Source organism: Amblyomma americanum, chromosome 7 (assembly GCF_052857255.1).
Source record: "Amblyomma americanum isolate KBUSLIRL-KWMA chromosome 7, ASM5285725v1, whole genome shotgun sequence".
NCBI classification, from domain to species: Eukaryota; Metazoa; Arthropoda; class Arachnida; order Ixodida; family Ixodidae; genus Amblyomma; species Amblyomma americanum.
In genome coordinates this window covers 88,714,591-88,732,758 of record NC_135503.1, presented here as the reverse complement: position 1 = coordinate 88,732,758, position 18,168 = coordinate 88,714,591, and the positions used below count along the sequence as shown (strand labels likewise).

Below are 18,168 nucleotides of genomic sequence, written 5' to 3'. Positions count from 1 at the left end.
GCCGCTTTAAGGCACATCTCGGCCTCATTTTTCATGTAGACATGAATGTTCATGAGTCCAGTTCCACTTCCACTCACAACTTCTGCGGCGCAAACTATTACCTACGCAATCAGAAAATGGCTGTTTTGTTGTAATCTTCTGCCATGGAAGCGCGGCGAGTTTGAACGCGCCATTCAGGAGCTAGTTTTGGCAGCCCAAAATAAATAAAGAGAACAATGCACTGCCCGCACCGCCATAGGTACGACAGGCTACTGAGGCACACAGTGCGCACCAAAGCGCCCCGCCGACGCAATGCACGCCTTTCATTTCGACTGCGCAATCACTCCTCAATTTGGACCATCGCATTATCGACAGCTGTTGAATTGCGAGTGAAATAAATAGCAGCATGAAGTCCGGCGGCAGCCTGAAATTTAAAAATTACAATGCGATGCTTTCGGAAATTACATTTTGATTATGTAATCACGATGGAACTTCAATTCAGCGCACTAGCTCCACTTGAGTACCCATAAATATTACGACAGGTCCTCATCGGAAACTGAAGGCAGCATTATCTGAAAATGTCTTCCAAAAGAACAGCAAGATCTCTATAGCAATGCTTCCTGTACCAGCTCACTTCGGCAAGGACTGCATTATTATGAATTTTTTTGTCCCAGAAGAAACCTATTTTTTTTATGGCGTACTAAAAAGAGTTGACTTTGAAATGGAGCTATATAACTCTCCTACTCTAACTGCGAAATCTTTTTTTAACGGCTCTACAATTCGCAGATACGACGCGAAAAATTTCTGCGAAGTAACTAGACCCAGGGCAGTAAACCGACGAAAGCTTTTGCCTCAGGATGGAAAAAAAACGAGAAAAAAAGGCTTTACGTTCATTGCCCTATTCTGCAAAGAAACAGGCTATAGCGGAGGCACGGAACACTGCTTGCAAATTATGCCGCTCAAAGACAGCAATTGTGTCACAATGTGCAACGAAGTTCTTTAGTAACACTCATCTTTTACAACTAGAGTTGCCGTAATAGTCTTATGCGAATTGTAGTTAGGTTATCGAGCAGATACTTTCCAAACACCATATCAAGCGCAATGCGATTTTTGTAATAATAGTTTGCGGGTTCCCGTTACAAAGCTCTCTAACTGCCCGCTCCAAGTTGCGCAGCAATCAGGTCATTGCATCAAAATCATCCTCAGAGGAGGTGCCGTCCTCTTTTCAAGTTTGCTGCGCGCCGGTTTTTCCAGAAAAGATACAGTTTTCAAGAATTTGGAAAGAATGAAGGCGTTCATCCTATTTTGAATGAATTCCACTCCTGTCACATGTTCCTCCTATCGCGCTCTTCGCGGCGTCTTCTTCCTGTTTCCTGTTCCTAGGCGGTAAAAATTTTCCGGGGCCCTCTACTTTGGCGCCTCCTCTTTCCTTTTCTTTGTTTCACTTCCTCCTCCATTCGTTCCGTCACCGCGTGTTGAAGTTTGTACCGTGAAGTCAGATGGTTACTGCGTCATTCCTTTCCTCAATGCCAACGTTTATTTCTACTTGTTTAGGACGCTCGGCTCCAGAACCCGAGGTCGTGGGTTTCCGGCGGCCGCGTTTGGATGGAGGCGAAGAGCAAAAAATGTGCTGTGCGATGTATGACAGTGCACGTTATAGAACACCAGATGGACGAAACTTACGCTTTACTATTTCCCCTGTTTCTATCATTCCCTCCTTTAACCTTTTCCTCAAGCGTGGTCGTAACCTCCGAGGCCGCGGATAAGGTAGCCACCGCGCTGGCCATCGCATGTAAAGCTACGGACGTAATAGTCAGTGACTTCAAAACAGACGTACCGAATCTCGGAGGCGCCGTTTGTCGGCTCACACCAGGAATATGCTCAGAAATTACCGTCCCTTCCTCGGTAGTTCGATATACCTGGTATGGGCTCCGGTTCCCCATGCAATCCCGTGAAGTAGAAGGCTCACGAATATGCCCGAGGTTTGGTCGGCCGGGCGGTGAGCCCCTCGTCTCCCGCGGGCGCGAGGGAGGGCTTGCTCTCATTCCTCGATATAACTCCCCATTTAAGGCTGGGCAGAGAGATCTTCCCTCCCCCGCACAAATCATTAGGCAATGCCAAGGAGGTACTCTGGCGCCAGCTACAAAACCACTCCTTCACCGGCCCCAAAGTATATTATTATATACTCAAGCAGCAGGTCAGCTCCAAATGCAAAGAGTGTGGCACCAATGCCACTTTAGACTCGATCACATGGGAATGCGCAAAAAATCCGCCACCCTTCCATTTGCTGCCATCTCTGCAGGAATGTTTAGCCGCGATGAGCTGCTCCGACGTGGCTGTCGGGGCCCGGGTCACCGAGTGGGCCAAAGAGGTCACCGCCAGGACACAACTGACGGCCATCTGGCGCTCCCAAAAATCTGATGATAATCAATGATAATGATAATGATGGCCGATGTTAATGAAAGTTTTACCATTCATACATATGCCACGAGTAGGGTGACAACTACTGCACCTTTTTTTTCCTAAGAGCCCTTTTTTTTTTTAAGCGAAAGCTTCACTATGCCAGGTTTTCAAGAGGGTACCGTCAGTGCATCCATGAACAACTTAGGTCACACAATCCCTACGGGTGGCTGTGATAGGAGCAGCCACCTGCCAGTGCAGTGGCGCATCACTTAACCGCTGCCCCACTTCGCTGGTTGCGGTAGGAGGGCTCGCCGCCATTTATGAATGCAAAGTAGAGAATGAGCAGTCCTGCATATATGGACATTAAACCACAAAATACATCTCGTCCTGCCCTTAAGGCGGAGCTTAAGTGCTTCCTGCAAATGAAGAATCACCAGCTGCTTTCGCACGTCTGCTCGGTTTAACTAAGTTAAACCCCTACCAGTTTTTTTGTTTCATTTTGCTTTCTGAAAAACGCAGACATAGATATCACCGGCGATTAAAATACTTCGTAATGCAAAATTTGAGCTCCGCTTTTTATGTTTCTATTTTTTATTTTGCGAGCGCTTCATAGCAGCTAAAACTCGGGAACAGGTGGACCAACGGCGCTAAGCCTCCTTTATATACCGGATGTTTCAGCGAACACCTTTAAAAATACCTGAAAAAAGATTCTCTGACAAAAGAAGAAAATCTCTACAGAAGGAAATTATCATCTGCGGCGGACGTCAGTAGTTGTAAAAAAACGCGCTATGTATGTATCTAAATAATTAAATTTTAATAATTAAATATACTAATCAGTTTTTTAATTAACGATATTTGGTGGTAGCTGCAAATGGAGAGTTTCTAGCCCGGTGAATGCAATGCCGCATCACTTCTGAAAGTGAAAAAAAAGTAATTTTCTAAAGCATTGCCGCGCCTGAAAATCTCATTTTTCCCGCGCCACACCGAAACTAGCACATTAAGAACGCAGGACACCGAATAAAAACCGGCATCTGCTGATGACGTGTTGCAAAGACCGTGGCAACCAATTCGAAACGTATGTCGTAATATCCACGCTAAGGGAGCCTCGACGCCCAGCTTAGACTGCGGGTAGTGCTATGGAGAGAAAGCAATTTGAGCACATCATGTAAAAATTGTGTTTCGTTGACCCAAATGATATTTATTTCGTAGGGAAGTGCCCGAATTGGGCTGGAATAAACTCAAACATTGAAATACACAAATTCCGAGTCATTCATGTTTCTTCAACGACTCGGAAAGCTCTACTATACGCTTCTGGTGAAAAGTTCCTAAACATGCACTGCCACTTCTTACAACAAATGATACGCGTCTACTTACGCACGCGGCAATAGAATTGAGGCATCTGGTAGGAAGCAACGTTGCGCTTCAATTCCAGGTGAGTTTTCGGCTATGGAGCCATTATTCTTTATTTTAGCTGTCGAATTGTAACAGAAATAAATGCTTAACACAAAATGCATGTCACGAACTCAAACCGCTAAACACGTATCTGGACGCTGTTAAACAAGCATGGCTGTATTCTTTTATCGAAGCTAGCATGGTGCTTCCGAGGGTAACTGCACAGGCAGAGTGTAAGGCAAGTGCGTATTAGGGTTCTCAAAATCGACCGCCGCGTAGTTCGCGATGAATAGCTTTTTTCTTGTGTCGCGGAAAGGAGCAAGAGAGAACGGCCGCCCAGGTCTAAGCTGAGTTCATGGTTTATGATGGCTTTTGTGACTCTTGGAATAGCACCGGAGGCTCTTTAATCCGCCTCGTGAGTTCCTTACAGCGCTTGGTAGTTTCGAGGGGCGCTCCATGCCTCGTTCACTACCGCGCAAATTTTAATTTTTCTAACGTGATTGCCTCTATTCCCGGCTCGGCCAATGCCACGGTTACTTCCGCAAGTGCATTAAGGAGCTCGTGAGGCAGAAAAGCCGGTGACGTCATCTTCGTCGCCAGTCTAAAGCTGCTGCAGTTCTGTCGCGTCGTTCGTCTCCGAAAAATCCCACGAGCACCAGCAGCGGAGGCCTTCCCCAGATACTCCGTCAATGCGGGAAAACGCCGCCCCCCATCCCCGCCATCAAAGTAATACCGAGAAACTATCTTTAGTCCTCCTGGGACAGTGCCAGTGGTTTCAACATTGCCGACAAATCTACATACGTAGCTAGAAACAAAACCATCCAAAATGTACGCAATCAGTCTGGTGAACTGCGTGTCCCTTACATGTTCTGGGTTGAAAATTTTTCGCCGCTTATTAATCCTGAGATGCTGCCATATCAAGTTACTTGCAGTGCTTGAAGACAGTAAGACTTTCTGGTTTTGTGCGAAAGTATATTCTAGTTCTTCACCGTCTGCACAAATTACATTCACCGATTTTTCATCTAACCAAACTCAGTGTCCCAAACTCAGTGTCCGCTTCCAACTAACTCGGAATAGTTGCTGGAACTTTACTGCTGGAATTTTTCAATGACCATACTGGCGATTTCGCATGTTGTGGAAGTAAACTGAAATTTTTCTCTTCAACAGTTCTGTGCGCCTGATTGTGTGCGAGCAGTTTTATTGTTCTTAGACGCTGAAAAGTCATGAAGGTTCGCTGCGCTTAATTCCCCAGGAATGTGGTTTTTCTAGGCGACTTAAAAAGTTCGCATGAACACAAATTAGTAGCAGTTACTATGGAACGTTGGCAGTTGAAGACTTGCATGAGACTTTTTCAAAGACAGAGAATTGCAGCGATAAAGTAAGTACCGTGACTTTTAAGCGTTTTTTCATTTATTCTGTCAAGTTTTCTCAGGGCCTTCGAAGCAGCCTTGCTTCCGGGCAGTTAAGCAGCTGCACCTCGCTGGTTCTCCAAAGCCTAATATAAGATGCCGGCTATCACTTTGTGTTCATATGGACAAGAACACAACTCTAGCTTTATTTAACGGACAAAAAAAAACATGCAAGCCGAGCATGGGATATTGTGGAAACGTGGCCATAAATGCAAACATCTCCAAAGGTCAAATCATCTGCGGTAAATAGCCACTGTAATGTTTGGCCTCTAATATGACCAGCACATTCAAAGAAGCTGTGCATGTTTTCCAGATTTCCCATCACTACCAAGCGAATAAAATTAAGCCCATTAGAGGGGCATTCCAAAATTTTCCTGTAAAACATAAAGTAAAGTAATAACGGGATGCAGGAACGCTTATAGGTGCACTAAAGAGGAATCTGAACTTGTCTTTTTACCCTGGATCTCTATCTACACGTTCTGGACATGCTTATAAACTTGGAATTACAGTCCTATGCTGCCGATTGCCCTAATTAAATTGGATTAAACGTCCCGGCTCCCGCTTTTTCTTTAACTCAACGCGGTAGGTAGGAGGAGTCAACCAACGCGTCATCCAGTCCAGTGGCGGCTTGCCGCTCTGCCATCGGCGGAGTGATACGTAAAGCAAAGAGTCCACGTGTATTTTTATTTTCGTGGGCCTAATTGGCGGCTATATTTTCTGTGACTGAAAATGTTTATTCACAGAAATTTAAAAAACAAAATTAAAGCGAAAGCGAAGACGCCACGTGACTTGCTGACGCGTTGGTTGACTCCGCCTACCTACCGCGTTGAGTTCAAAAAAAGGCGAGAGCCAGGGCTTTTAATCCGATTTAATTAGGGCAATCGGCCATACAGGATAATAATTCCAAGTTTCTAAGAAAGACCGGAAAGTGTAGATAGAGTTCCCGCTGTAAAAAGAGGAGTTCAGATTTCTCTTTAGTGCACCTTTAAAAAATAATTTATGATGATCAGTCCTTTGCTAGTGTACCCAGCCAGGAAAGCTACATTGGCGCAATATGATATTTCGTCTTTATCTGGATGTCTAGAAGCAACGGCTCAGCGTCACGTTTTCAAATGTATGCACAGGCCATCATCGTAACGATTTTCCAGTAAAAAAGCAATACATGCAAAGAAAATGCATGTGCATCTTTGACACTTTCGCTTCCTATGCTACTGCCACCACACGCCACTGAAATGTCTGTTTATCGTTGTTGTCTTCTAGAAACTTTGTCGTCCAGCTAATCTCGAAAGCTAAACGCCACGACAGGGCGAATATGCAGACCGGACCATCAATCACGTCCACGCGCGTTCATATCTTTCTTTCGAGCGCCGCAATCACCGAGGCGCAAGGGCGTTGCTTCTTTACGCGCTAGTGTAAGCAAACAATAGGCCATCAATTCCGAGGAGACTGCCCTCACCTCGTATGGGTCCAAGTGGCTGAGTGAGGGTTTTTCCCAAACTTTCCCCTATCTTCTTCCCACAATATTTCTCCCTGCGTGGAGATATTGCGAAACGCGCTGAAACGGCCACTCCTGGCGTCTCCTCGGCATAGCGGATCGAAGGAGCGTCGTAGCTCAGCACAGATTTACGGTCGCCACCGTGCCTACAAATATATTACACGCATAACGGCTCTCTCGGTTCAAGGATTCAATAAGGAGGCGTCAGCACACCAAGCACGTCCATGCAATCTACCTGTGTTTGCATCGCTTCAAGAAGAGGCTTTTTGCATTGCTCAATTATATGTGCCTTTTGGTTAGTTCGTTGTGTGTTAACTGATTTTCCTTTGTTCTCTGCTAGAAAAATATGCATCGGGAATGAGCCGTTAGTAAGGAGTGCTTCGTGAAGAGACATCCGCACGCGACACGCGCGCAGCAATAGATTCCTATACGTGTAAGGTGAAAAAAGGATGGTTTCGCAAAAAGACCTTCACGCGTCACACTTACTCGCAATGACGGGTAATTAATACCATGCTTTTAGCAGGATACCAGGCACCGCCGAGTATTAGTTACACATGAAAACGTCACACATCACCTCGATCTCATAGAATACGGTCACCGAAATGGCAGCAACAAGTTCTACGCCTCAGACCTCAATATAAAGGAGATTACTGCTTCTGCCCACCACTACATCAAATTATTAAGGGCAAGAAGCAAATGTAGAAGCCATTCATGGAAGCTCAGATCTTGCAAATAGGAGTTTAAAAAATTGTTGGTCTTCTAATTACTATGATAGGGTATTGACTAAGATAACGGTTGGTTTGGTTGGTTTATGCGGTTTAACCTCCCAAACCGACTTAGGCTATCGCGGATGCCGTAGTGAAGGGCTACGGAAATTTCAACCACCTTGGGTTCTTTTACAGGCAGTGCCATCGCAGAGCAAATGTATTTTTAGCATTTCTCCTCCATACAAATGCTACCGCCGCAACCAGGATAGAACCCCCGTCTTTGATGTTAGCAGCCAATCACCATTACCACTGAGCCACCGCGGCAGCTATAGTAAGGTAATCGCTAATATGATTAAAGTAAACTTGGACTTAGTTAACGAAAGGACTAAACTGAGATTCGAAAACACTATTCCACAATATACCACATTCACAGCTTAAGCCGTATGGTATAGAAATCCGCAGAATATAACCACCTCTTTACACAGCCTCCATAGATTATGAGAAAGCATTTGACTCAATGGAAACCTGAGCATTTGTGCAGACACTGCAGAGCGAGGATGCAGAAAAGACATATGTAAAAATACTGGAAAATCTTTGCAGCGTCTCCACAATCACAATATTCTTCAACAAAGGAAACGACAGAGAAACTCTATAAGGAAGAGTGTAAGGCAGGGTGACACGTAGAATGCATTTTCTGTCACTGATCACGTCAGAAGCGTTAGTTGACATTTCGGAACCCTTAAAGGATGCTTGTACGCAATGTAGGGCCGAGAAAGATGAACCTTATGTAGCTTTAAAGGGCAACTGCATAGGTTTTAGAAATTGACGAGCTTAAAGGGTGAGAATGCAAAAAACTTGAAGCTAAAACATGCGAAGTCCCTATGGGCTAACATTTGAAATGGTGACGACATTGCCGATTAAAATCACGACGAGCTTCAAGCTTCTCTGCAGCCCACAGTGCCAAGTAGACGGGTGTGCGGGGGGCACATCATGACGTTATCGAAGGTGCCGGTGCATTTACAGCGTACAAACGCTTGCTTTCAAGGAAGAAAGCCAATGTCACCAAAAGGAAAGGTCTCCGGGCGTTGTGTGACAATATGCAACGATGCAGGGCAGAGTGGGGTTGACGGCAGCGGAAATTTGAAATCTTTGCTCAGGTGCTTCAGTATCGATGGCAGATGCCGGGGCTAGCAAAAATCTTTTCCTTCGTTTTTTACTATTATTTTTAATAAAAACACTACCACCACCACCTTCCGCGACATCACATCAAGCTTCTCTGCACTGCTGTAGTGGTGTGAGAAGAAGCCTGAAGTTTTATTGTTGATTACGTCTCTATTTTAAATGCTGGCGCAAAAACACTTGACATGCTTTACCTACAGCCGATATAGATTTGAATCATCGAATATCGCGGGATTCTCAAACAGTGGCGCAGTTGCCCTTTAACTTATCGGCTTAATGGTTTCGCATAAGCAGGATGAAGACTTTCCTTTGCTGGGTTTAGTGCATTAGGCGTCGTCGGTGCTATAAATAATTCGAGATGCAGCCGCGTTGACAAATTTCTTTCAGTAGCAACGATTTGCAGCCATCACAAGCGATTTCATGTCTTGCTATTTGCGCGTGTCTGCCACAGCACTTCAGGTCGTCCAATCCTTGCCGATATTACTGCAGTACTATTTTATACGACTCGGTAGATTTCTTGTCTCCTGGATATAGACAGAGTCACAATCGCCGCAAGAGGTCTTGTAAACGACATTCAGCAACTTCCACTGAAGCAAAGCGCCTTTCACATTCATAAAATCTACACACAATTTTCAAGTCGGCACGTGGGCAACGTGCGCCTCGTGGTTTTTAAGGACCCGTGGGAGGGATTCGTTTCAGCATGGGATGTAGGGAACCACTTCGTGATTCGGTCGAGAGGATGCTGTCGCGTCTTGTACGTGCCGCGGCTTAGAATACTTGTTGAACTGACTTCTCGGCACTCTTCCATTACACTTTTTCGGGTATCCGTTCCTCTCCTAGTCGCTTTCTATACACCAGCTTCCTGCTTCAAGCTTTGCTTTTCGGAACACGTGTGTACTATTCTCTTCACAAGTGCCGCCACGACTGAGCGTTTGTGGAATAATAGATAAACCGATCTCAAATCGAGTTACCTTCCGGAGAGGGTGGGCTTCCTGTATAAGCTAAACTTTAGGCCAATGGGAGTGCATGTTATGAGGGCGTCGAAAAAAGAGATACTTCCGTTCTCTTGTTCTAAAAGCAGCGGAGTTAATAGATGCTTCCGCATTACTCAGGTGGTGCACGAAGCATCCTAGTAGCCTCTTGTCTTGGATGCAGAAGCAACCGTCAACGCATCTCAAAAACACTGTGGGTAGAGGTTGGAAAGACTGAAGTGCTTTCTCCTCGATTGCTTCCATTACCAAGTTTGTTGTCGTAACGGAGATAGATGCCCACATAGCAGTACCGACTGTTTGCTTATATATGGATCCGTAGTACGTGAAATACGTGTTAGTTCAGCAGAAGCTGAGAATGTCGCAAAGCTCGCTGACGCTAAATAGACTTCGGCATTGAAAAGGTACATCCTTGATCAGAAGTTGTCTGTATGTGTCAACGGCGCAGCCGGCTGAAATTCTTGTGAAGAGGAAGCACATGTCGAAGCACACCAGTACATCAGGGAGACAGGATAATCCAGTACTATTGACTGCTTGTTTACACTCGGTATTAAGAGAACTGGATAGGCAAGAGTTGGTTATAATTGTTTATAGAAAATACCTCAGCAATCTCAGATTTTCTGATGACCTTGCCTTGCTAAGTAACTCGGAGGCTCAATTGAAAATCGTGGTTGAAGACCTGGAAAGGCAATGCAGAACGGCGGGTATAAAAATTATTATGAAGAAATTTAAGGTTTATGGTTTATGGGTGCTTAACGTCCCATAGCAACTCAGGCTATGAGGGACGCTGTACTGAAATTTAAAGTATTCATCAATAGTCTCAGAAAAGAACAGCAATTTACAATAAGCAGCGTAGCGTTTGAAGTTGTCAGCGAATAAATTTACTAGGGACGGAAATGAACGGCTGACCCGAACCATTAGAGTGAAATACCTAGGAGAATAACAATAAGCTGCAGTGCATTTCTCAGGTATTCTCAATATTGTTTAACAGCTTGCCAGTATCCCTCAAGAAAAAAAGGCATGCGGCAGCTGCATTTTACCAGTCTGTCCAATGGAGCGGAAATATTGAGGCTAACTATAAGGCTTGAAATTAAGTTGAGGACAGCGCAACAACCGATGGGAAAGAAAATGGTAGGTGTAAAGATAAGAGACTGGCTGAGAACAGAGTCAGTCAGGAACATACGGGAGATAATTATACCCTAGCTGAAATGAAGACGACGATTGGGCATGGGCAGGGCATCTAAAGAGAAGGAAAGATAACCCGTCTGGGGTGACGGAAGGGATTCAGGACAAGGCAAGCGTAGCAGGGGGGGGGGGGGGGGGGGCACTGAATCATTTGAAGGGATCAAATTAGCAAGTTTGCTAATATAAGGTGGCCACAAGCGGGAAAGCGCAGGCGCACTGGATGGATACCGGAGAAGCCTTTGCCCTGCGGGCTGAAAATAAGGATGATGAGACTGTTGGTGTTTACAAACGCAACCAGATTTTCCGTGGGCTGCAACGTATGAAGGGTAGTACGTAACACTTTAGGTGCCATCAGGCCTGTTTGAATAGTAAATAGCCGCAATGGCCAAAATAAAATGTTTCGCCTGTGTGCTTTCAGTTACACTCTGCAACTGCGTGACTACTGTTTTTAGGTGATGGGTCTAGCAAAACATACATTCATAAATCGCTTAAAAAGGAATATCTCCTTGAAAAGTAGAAAAAATCACGTCTAATGCGTATTTGCGCTTCATCTCTACCCATTAGAACACTCATAACTAACAGACGAGAGAAGAAAAATCGAAAAGAAGGTCTGTCATTTTTCCAAATAGGGAAGGATGGTAAGTTTGCATCAGTTGAGAGAGCTAAGAGTTTAACTTACAGAACCTGTGCAATTCTGAAAAAAACCAGACACACTCCTTCTTTCAGCGTTTACATTTCATGCAATGTCTGATGTGAACGCGAGACGTGCAATCTACTGCTCTCTGAAAGCCTTTAGAGTTGAAGACTTCAAAAGCCACGTTATTTTTCGCGGATTAGTTAAGTAGGTGCAGGGATAGTTATTTCGCGAATCCATGCGAATGATCACCGTCGGGCTTGCAGTCGTTCTTGCTGCAGAAGGCTCTTAGGAAGCTTCGCAACTCTGGCTTCTACTGTTTAACAACTTTGATTTTGACTTTCAGCAGCACTTAAACGGACGAAATGCTCTAACTCCAGGAGTTAAAAGGGACCCCGTTGCAAATCATTGACTCAGCAGCGAGCGCTGGCGGCGGTCACATTCTGTCGGCCGGGAGAAGAGAGCTCGGCCCTTGAGGGAACCTCTTAGATCCGTCATCTGCAGCGCAACCGGAGAGAAGCCTTACGACACGGCCCATGTCATAATGTAATGCACCGGCGATACTAATTAGGAGGGCGTGTTTTGGCTGTTAGGCAATGCCTTTGTTAAGAGCGGCAGATGAGGGGAGCATTGCGAACCGTACTATGCGTACCTCGTGCAGGGGGCTTTGAGATTTAAGGTCGTGCGGAAAATTCAGACTTGGGAGAACCCTTCACTGGGCCGTCACCGTTGCGAGCTGTGAATATGTCGGCCGGTGCGTAACCGCGACCCACTGGTATTCGTGGTAAATTCACGAGTGTTACGTAGCTCTTCCACAGATAGGGCAGCTATCTGATTACTTCATTAGCTAAGTGTCGCGATGTCGCGGAGAAAGTTCGCGCACTGTTACACAAACTTTCTTCGACCTGCAGTTTAGAACAGCTCAATCTCCACTAGGCTGTGCGACCTAGTTACCGCAATTACGAGCTTACAAAGGGCATAGTAAGAAAAAGAAAAGGTCTGAACATTCCTTGGACGATTCAGGACGATAATTAAGTCGAATGTGAATGTGAGCATAATGCAATACACAGAAATAATCATAGCCATCTCGCCAGGGACCACAGTGCGCCTTAGTCAACTTAGCCTCCTCTCGTCAATTTCATTATAATTTTTGTCTCGGACTCCTTCTAGTGTTCGACATAATGAAATTCCAGAGTCGCCAACCTTGAGCCCATTTGCTCCGAAAATGTCACATGGTATCACTGATTAAATAGCCTCTTCACGCGAACACTTATCGGTATAGATCCTGTTTAGTCGACTATTTTCAAACTTACCTCTCCGCTGTTGCGTAGTTTTAAAGCAGTGAGTTGTGCCGGCGAGAGAACAGTTACTAAGTCAGGTGGGCTGTCGAATATCCCGTTCGGATATTCTGCTGTCGAAAGGCTGGCTGTGTGCTATGGACGGGTGTTGGAGTTGACGACTCCGAACTAACATCGACAATACTAGATTTGATAATTTGTAATCAGGTCACATTACGCGCTCCCGCCGTATCCGCTCACCCTGCAGCTAACTTCAAAAGTAAGACAAGCGGGTGACCAAATTAGTTCGCTCTATATTCACCCTGCGTGGTAATGATAATTTTCGCAACTTCCGGAGTGCTGTGAAATGTTAATACGACTCGCACTCTTTAGTAACTCTGGGTAAGGGTGTGGATTATCTGTTCCACTCACACACTAGCACTGACGCCAATTGGAGGGTTGAGGAGCGTGTTGGGGATGTCTGGTGCATTAACTATCCTCGAGATGTTTGGGGTGGCTGTGGTGGTTACGGGTACAGATAGATGTAAGGTAGTAGGATGTGCGTGCTTCCCGTGTGCGACCTTGTGCCAATTACGGAAAGGCGCAATCATTCACCCATCCATTAAGACGGGCGTCCGGCATGACAAACGCTGCGAGAGAAATGGACATGAGGGAGAACGCGAGGGGAGGGAGAATGGATGCGCGGAAGATGCTGAAGATAGCATAATGTCACCGATAGTGCCATATACAACTCTCGCTGCAAAAAAAAAAACAACTAACAAACAAATGATCACCAGACAAGGAGTCGACCACACATCAGACATGCATACCCCTCAAATTAAAGCGCAATCCACTTGGAACAGGAACTTCGTGGAACGCGGAGGTTGCGGTGGAAAACATTTATTCAAAGCTATCTACAAGAGAGAGTGGGGACTGGCCTTAATGGCCAGCCCTTAGAAATTCTAGGAGACGTCCCTAGTGCGGGCCTCCTGTGGCTTCCGCTGCCGCTCGCGGTAGCTCTGCCCGTCGATCCAACATACGGCTCCTTCCATAGTTGACCAGTGCCTCAAACACATAAAACTCGAGCTGCATTCCTTGTTATCTCTTGACAGAGGGCAATCTAATATTGCACGGCACTATCGCAGTATCATCCTTGAGGGTCCGGTGCTGTATGTCCCGATACAACAGCAAGCGCAGATGTAATAACTTATATTTTTATATAACCCTGCCTAGCTACAAAACTCTCACAGCTGCACAGATGTTGCCGTTTTGGTCACACTTGAAAAGCACACTTCGTCAAGGCGCGCTCACAACGGCTTCCATATCCATGTCCAACATGCTTTGACAAATGCTTTGATTATTAAAAAGCAGTAAGGTACTGATATAGAAATATTGAAGATAATCGTACATTCTGCCCATATGCAGGAAAACCTTTATTTTGAATGTTTCCATTGCTGGCATCGAGTAGTGAAGACTGCCGTAGAAAAATAATACGGGACGCTTTTATCGACACAAAAAACGTTGATAGCAAAACAATGCAAGTCTGCTGACTGGAAGTCTGTGGATATAATCATTGTCATAGTGAAATATTTCAATATATGAAAACATTTCGTTCACAAACTCTTCCCTGTTCAAAAATGCTTGTGTCCAGAACTGCTGGGTATGACGTGAAGCCAAGACCGCTGACCGTAGTCCTCATCAGGCTTAATTCCAGGTACGTTCGTTCCAACACACTGACGCAATGGGCAAGGATAAAAGCTATCATCCCCACCATTTCTTGCCGCTCTTCATTGTTCAGGGGTTCCAAGGGCTCAACGAGCGACAGTAGTGCTTCGGCCGTAAGATGCAGCCGGGTTAACGGAGAGCTTGGAAGCTGGAAAAAGGGCTTAAATCTAGCGGAACCGAGAAAGCAGTAAATGTGGCGGTCGGACGCGTCGATAAGGCCGAAGGAAAGCAGGCGAACACTCAGCGCTTTAAGAATCGATGACCGTGAAGATTGCTCCCCAGCTCTATGAAAAGAGGCTTAAGGTGATGATATTTCACTTATGTAAAACTGCAGAGGAACGCCTAGCTAGTTAGCCAGCTGAAAGAACAAAGACGGGCGAGGGACAGTAGCCCGTCTAGAAGCCAAGGGACTTTGCAGAGGTGAATTCAAATACTACGGCTAGATAGCATCTTCCTTGAGGCGACCCGAAATGTGCTACGCGAGTCCTACAGACAAGTTTAACCCGAGGCGGAGTCTGGACGACGAGACCGAGCGCAAAAAAAAATTAACTCTGCTCGGAAACTCTTCTGTGTTGTTTTGAATTCAGCAACTTGGTTCAATTTTTTTTCTTTTCTCTTCCAGATAGAGGTCCCTTTGTTGCGCTGCGCGTGAAATTCCAACTCCTTTCTTCTTGGCGCTTTCCTTTGAGTTCCTTTGCACGCCTGTTCTGGAAACTCCGGCGGCGGTCTTGATAGCCAGTTTACTTCACACACATCATCAAAGGCGTTACTCGCGAAGTGTGGAGCTCAGTCGCGATTACGCAACTGCCTCGGCATCAGGTCCGCAGCGGCCGTTCCTTCGAGCGGGGCTGGCCTGCGTGCTGAGGACCGTCTTCAATTACGCTCCGAGTGCTGCGAAGAGTGGTCGCGTCACAGACACTTACGGAGAAAAAAGGCTATCTGTACATGGGCGTCCTTTGTTCATTCCAGCGTTCTTTAGTTAGCACAAGCTGCTTCTTCGCGCCTGCAATTTCACTCGACGCATTCCATGGACGCCATCCGAGTGACGGCATTGCACAAATTGCGCCTTGTGCGTTAACGAAGCTGTTCGGAACGCAATCATGAATGCCAAGTGACATAATGATGAATTTAAAGACGCCAACTTTAGTTTTTCTGAATTCCTGCGTGGCTTTTGGTGTACTGTTTTCTGTTCTCTACACAGGCTGTATTATGCCGTGAATTCCTGTCAGTGTGACGCGATAATTTAGCCGAAATCCGCGCGTTACCATGGATCGTTGCACGAGGAAAGTAATTTGTAACTGGGTGAACTTAATAGGAATGGAAGACGGAGGAGCAGTAGGGGCATTGCGGTGATTTCTTTCCAGCGTACCTGTTCCAGCGCTGATAGCGACAACGTGGAAATTAATGTCAGAAAGCACGTATTAATTATTCCAAGCAGAAGGTTCAGCTGCATGTGAAAGACATCGAGCGAAGTACTTACATTCGAGTATTTTCATGCATGTAGTTTTTTTAATAATAAATTAGGTGCTCTTCTATTCTATAAATGGCCGTATAAAATCAACTGTCGTAGCGTGTTCCCAATTGCTGAGTGTCATACATTTTTTTCAACGTTTCTTATGGCAATTGCAAATATTAGGTGAGTTGCTTAACGAAAAATCGTTCGCAGGGGTCACCTGAGTATTCTGAAAGCCATGAAAGCATAATGTACAGCGAGATCTGCATGAAAGGACCTAAAAATCGCATTGATATCTGAGCGATATATACAATAATGGTATGGAGTCAAGGCCGTGCATAATCATTACACTTTTATGCGTAGTGCGATATAGAAACGGAATGGAAGGTTAACACTACTGACCTACCACTCTGAAAATGCATTATTGGTCGGATTTTTATGCGCATTCGGGCGTGCGTAGGTTTTGGGTATAAAATACGTACTCGTTTGCACAAAAATGAAAATTTAAGGCCAGGACAGTTTAGCGTATAAATCAACGTCCCGTCTTTGGAGCGCTAAATGTAACTTTATGTCCAACAAATCGCACTGTCTCCCACTTTACTGGCATCGAACGAGGCGCAATTTTTTTAATGATATAATACCTTTATGTAAACACAAACAGTTTTGGTTGGTTGGTTTGGTTTATGCGGGTTTAACGTCCCAAAGCGACTCAGGCTATGAGAGACGCCGTAGTGAAGGGCTCCGGGAATTTCGACCACCTCGTGTTCTTTAACGTGCACTGACATCGCACAGTACACGGGCCTCTAGAATTTCGCCTCCATCGAAATTCGACCGCCACGGCCGGGATCGAACCCGCGTCTTTCGGGCCAGCAGCCGAGCGCCATAACCACTCAGCCACCGCGGCGGCTACAAACAGTTTTGGGCACAGGAAATGTTGAAGAGAACTCATGATCTTTGGTCTGGTACCAGGAGAGGCAGAATGGCTTCCGGAGTAAAAGAAGGCTAACATATATCAGCAGAAAATCAGAAGCGCCGTGTACAGAAATGATGATGCAGGATACGTCCGTGGCCGGAGCAAGAAAGAGGTATGTGCAGATCATTCAAGATGCTGTCGTTCCCCAGTAGGCGGTACTCAGCCGTGACGACTGTTATAATATGCGAAGTTCGGCACAAGACATGCACTTTACGCGGATAAATTTTATGCAGTTCACGATGTGTCAAATGGGACGTAACTTGTTTCATCACTTTTTCTCTCAAGAGTGATCCGCTGCACTTGGACTCAAAACTGACTGACCCCAGGTGTGGCTGCAAGAAAAACAAATATTCATAGAAAAAATATAGCGTTGTACACACTTTCAAGAGACCCGTTGAGCCAGACTTCATGAAATGTTAATAAAAACGAGTTATAGCAAACCCCCTCTTTCCTCTATTTAAATGTGCAGTTACTGTAACATATGCGAGTGATTACATTACTGCATGCACCGTGACGAGCTTCTAGTTAACCCATTTGCGCTCTCATTACAATTAAATACCAGACATCTCTGAGCCTTCAGGCAGCCTCTCACTCACTTTAAACGCCGTTGTGATGTGAAACAAGATGCGACGTTGTCATGCTGCTTCTGTACTTCAACCCTAAGAAACCTCCATTGTTAGGCACCCGTGCGCAAAGTTTAAACACGCTCGCTCCACCTTTCTCATCAGCAACCATCGCACGCGCGTACATGCATTTTTAGTGACCCACGTCACGGATGACGCGACCTCCGATTACATATAATTAATAACCAGCGTCGCGACGTATAATAAGAAGGAGATATATTTTCCTTGCTAGAAGATTCGAAACTAATTCCGGTCACTGGCCATCACAACACTCTCGCCATGCATCACAGTGTTCATGTTGCTCCTTGGTAAAAATGTGTGCTTTGTTTTCATTTTTTGCCCCGTGCCCGTCACTATCTCCTCGCAGTTTCCCCGGTCCACCTAGCATATCCTCCTCAGCTCTTTCCCTGTTCTTAGCTCCCTTCACTTTCTGAAAGCCTCCAAGAATACTGAGCACAGGTGAGCGCATGTACAAGACAGCAAGGTGCATTCTGCCGTGAAAAGTGAAAAATTTTGCCGTTGAAGAGGGAACAGAGAGAAATTAAAATACGATAATGATGAAAGGCTCAGGAGGCATGGGGTCACTCGGGCGGCTTCTAAGAACGTCAGGTAGTCACGTGGTCCGGCGTGACCGGTCACGCTCTCTGTATGCCCGTGTCTACTCTTCTGCTGGGCAACGCAGCCACCCCACAATCCGTCGTCCAGTCATTACCCCTTTCTCTCCCTTGCCTCTTCTGTATTCTTT

General features: G+C 45.6%; 1 protein-coding gene across 3 annotated transcripts in view; it reads right to left on the bottom strand.

Moving 5' to 3' along the window:
• The window catches only part of CCHa1-R (CCHamide-1 receptor), a 361,846-nt gene that overhangs the window by 160,267 nt on the left and 183,411 nt on the right, over positions 1 to 18,168 (bottom strand). The window lies entirely within an intron of this gene.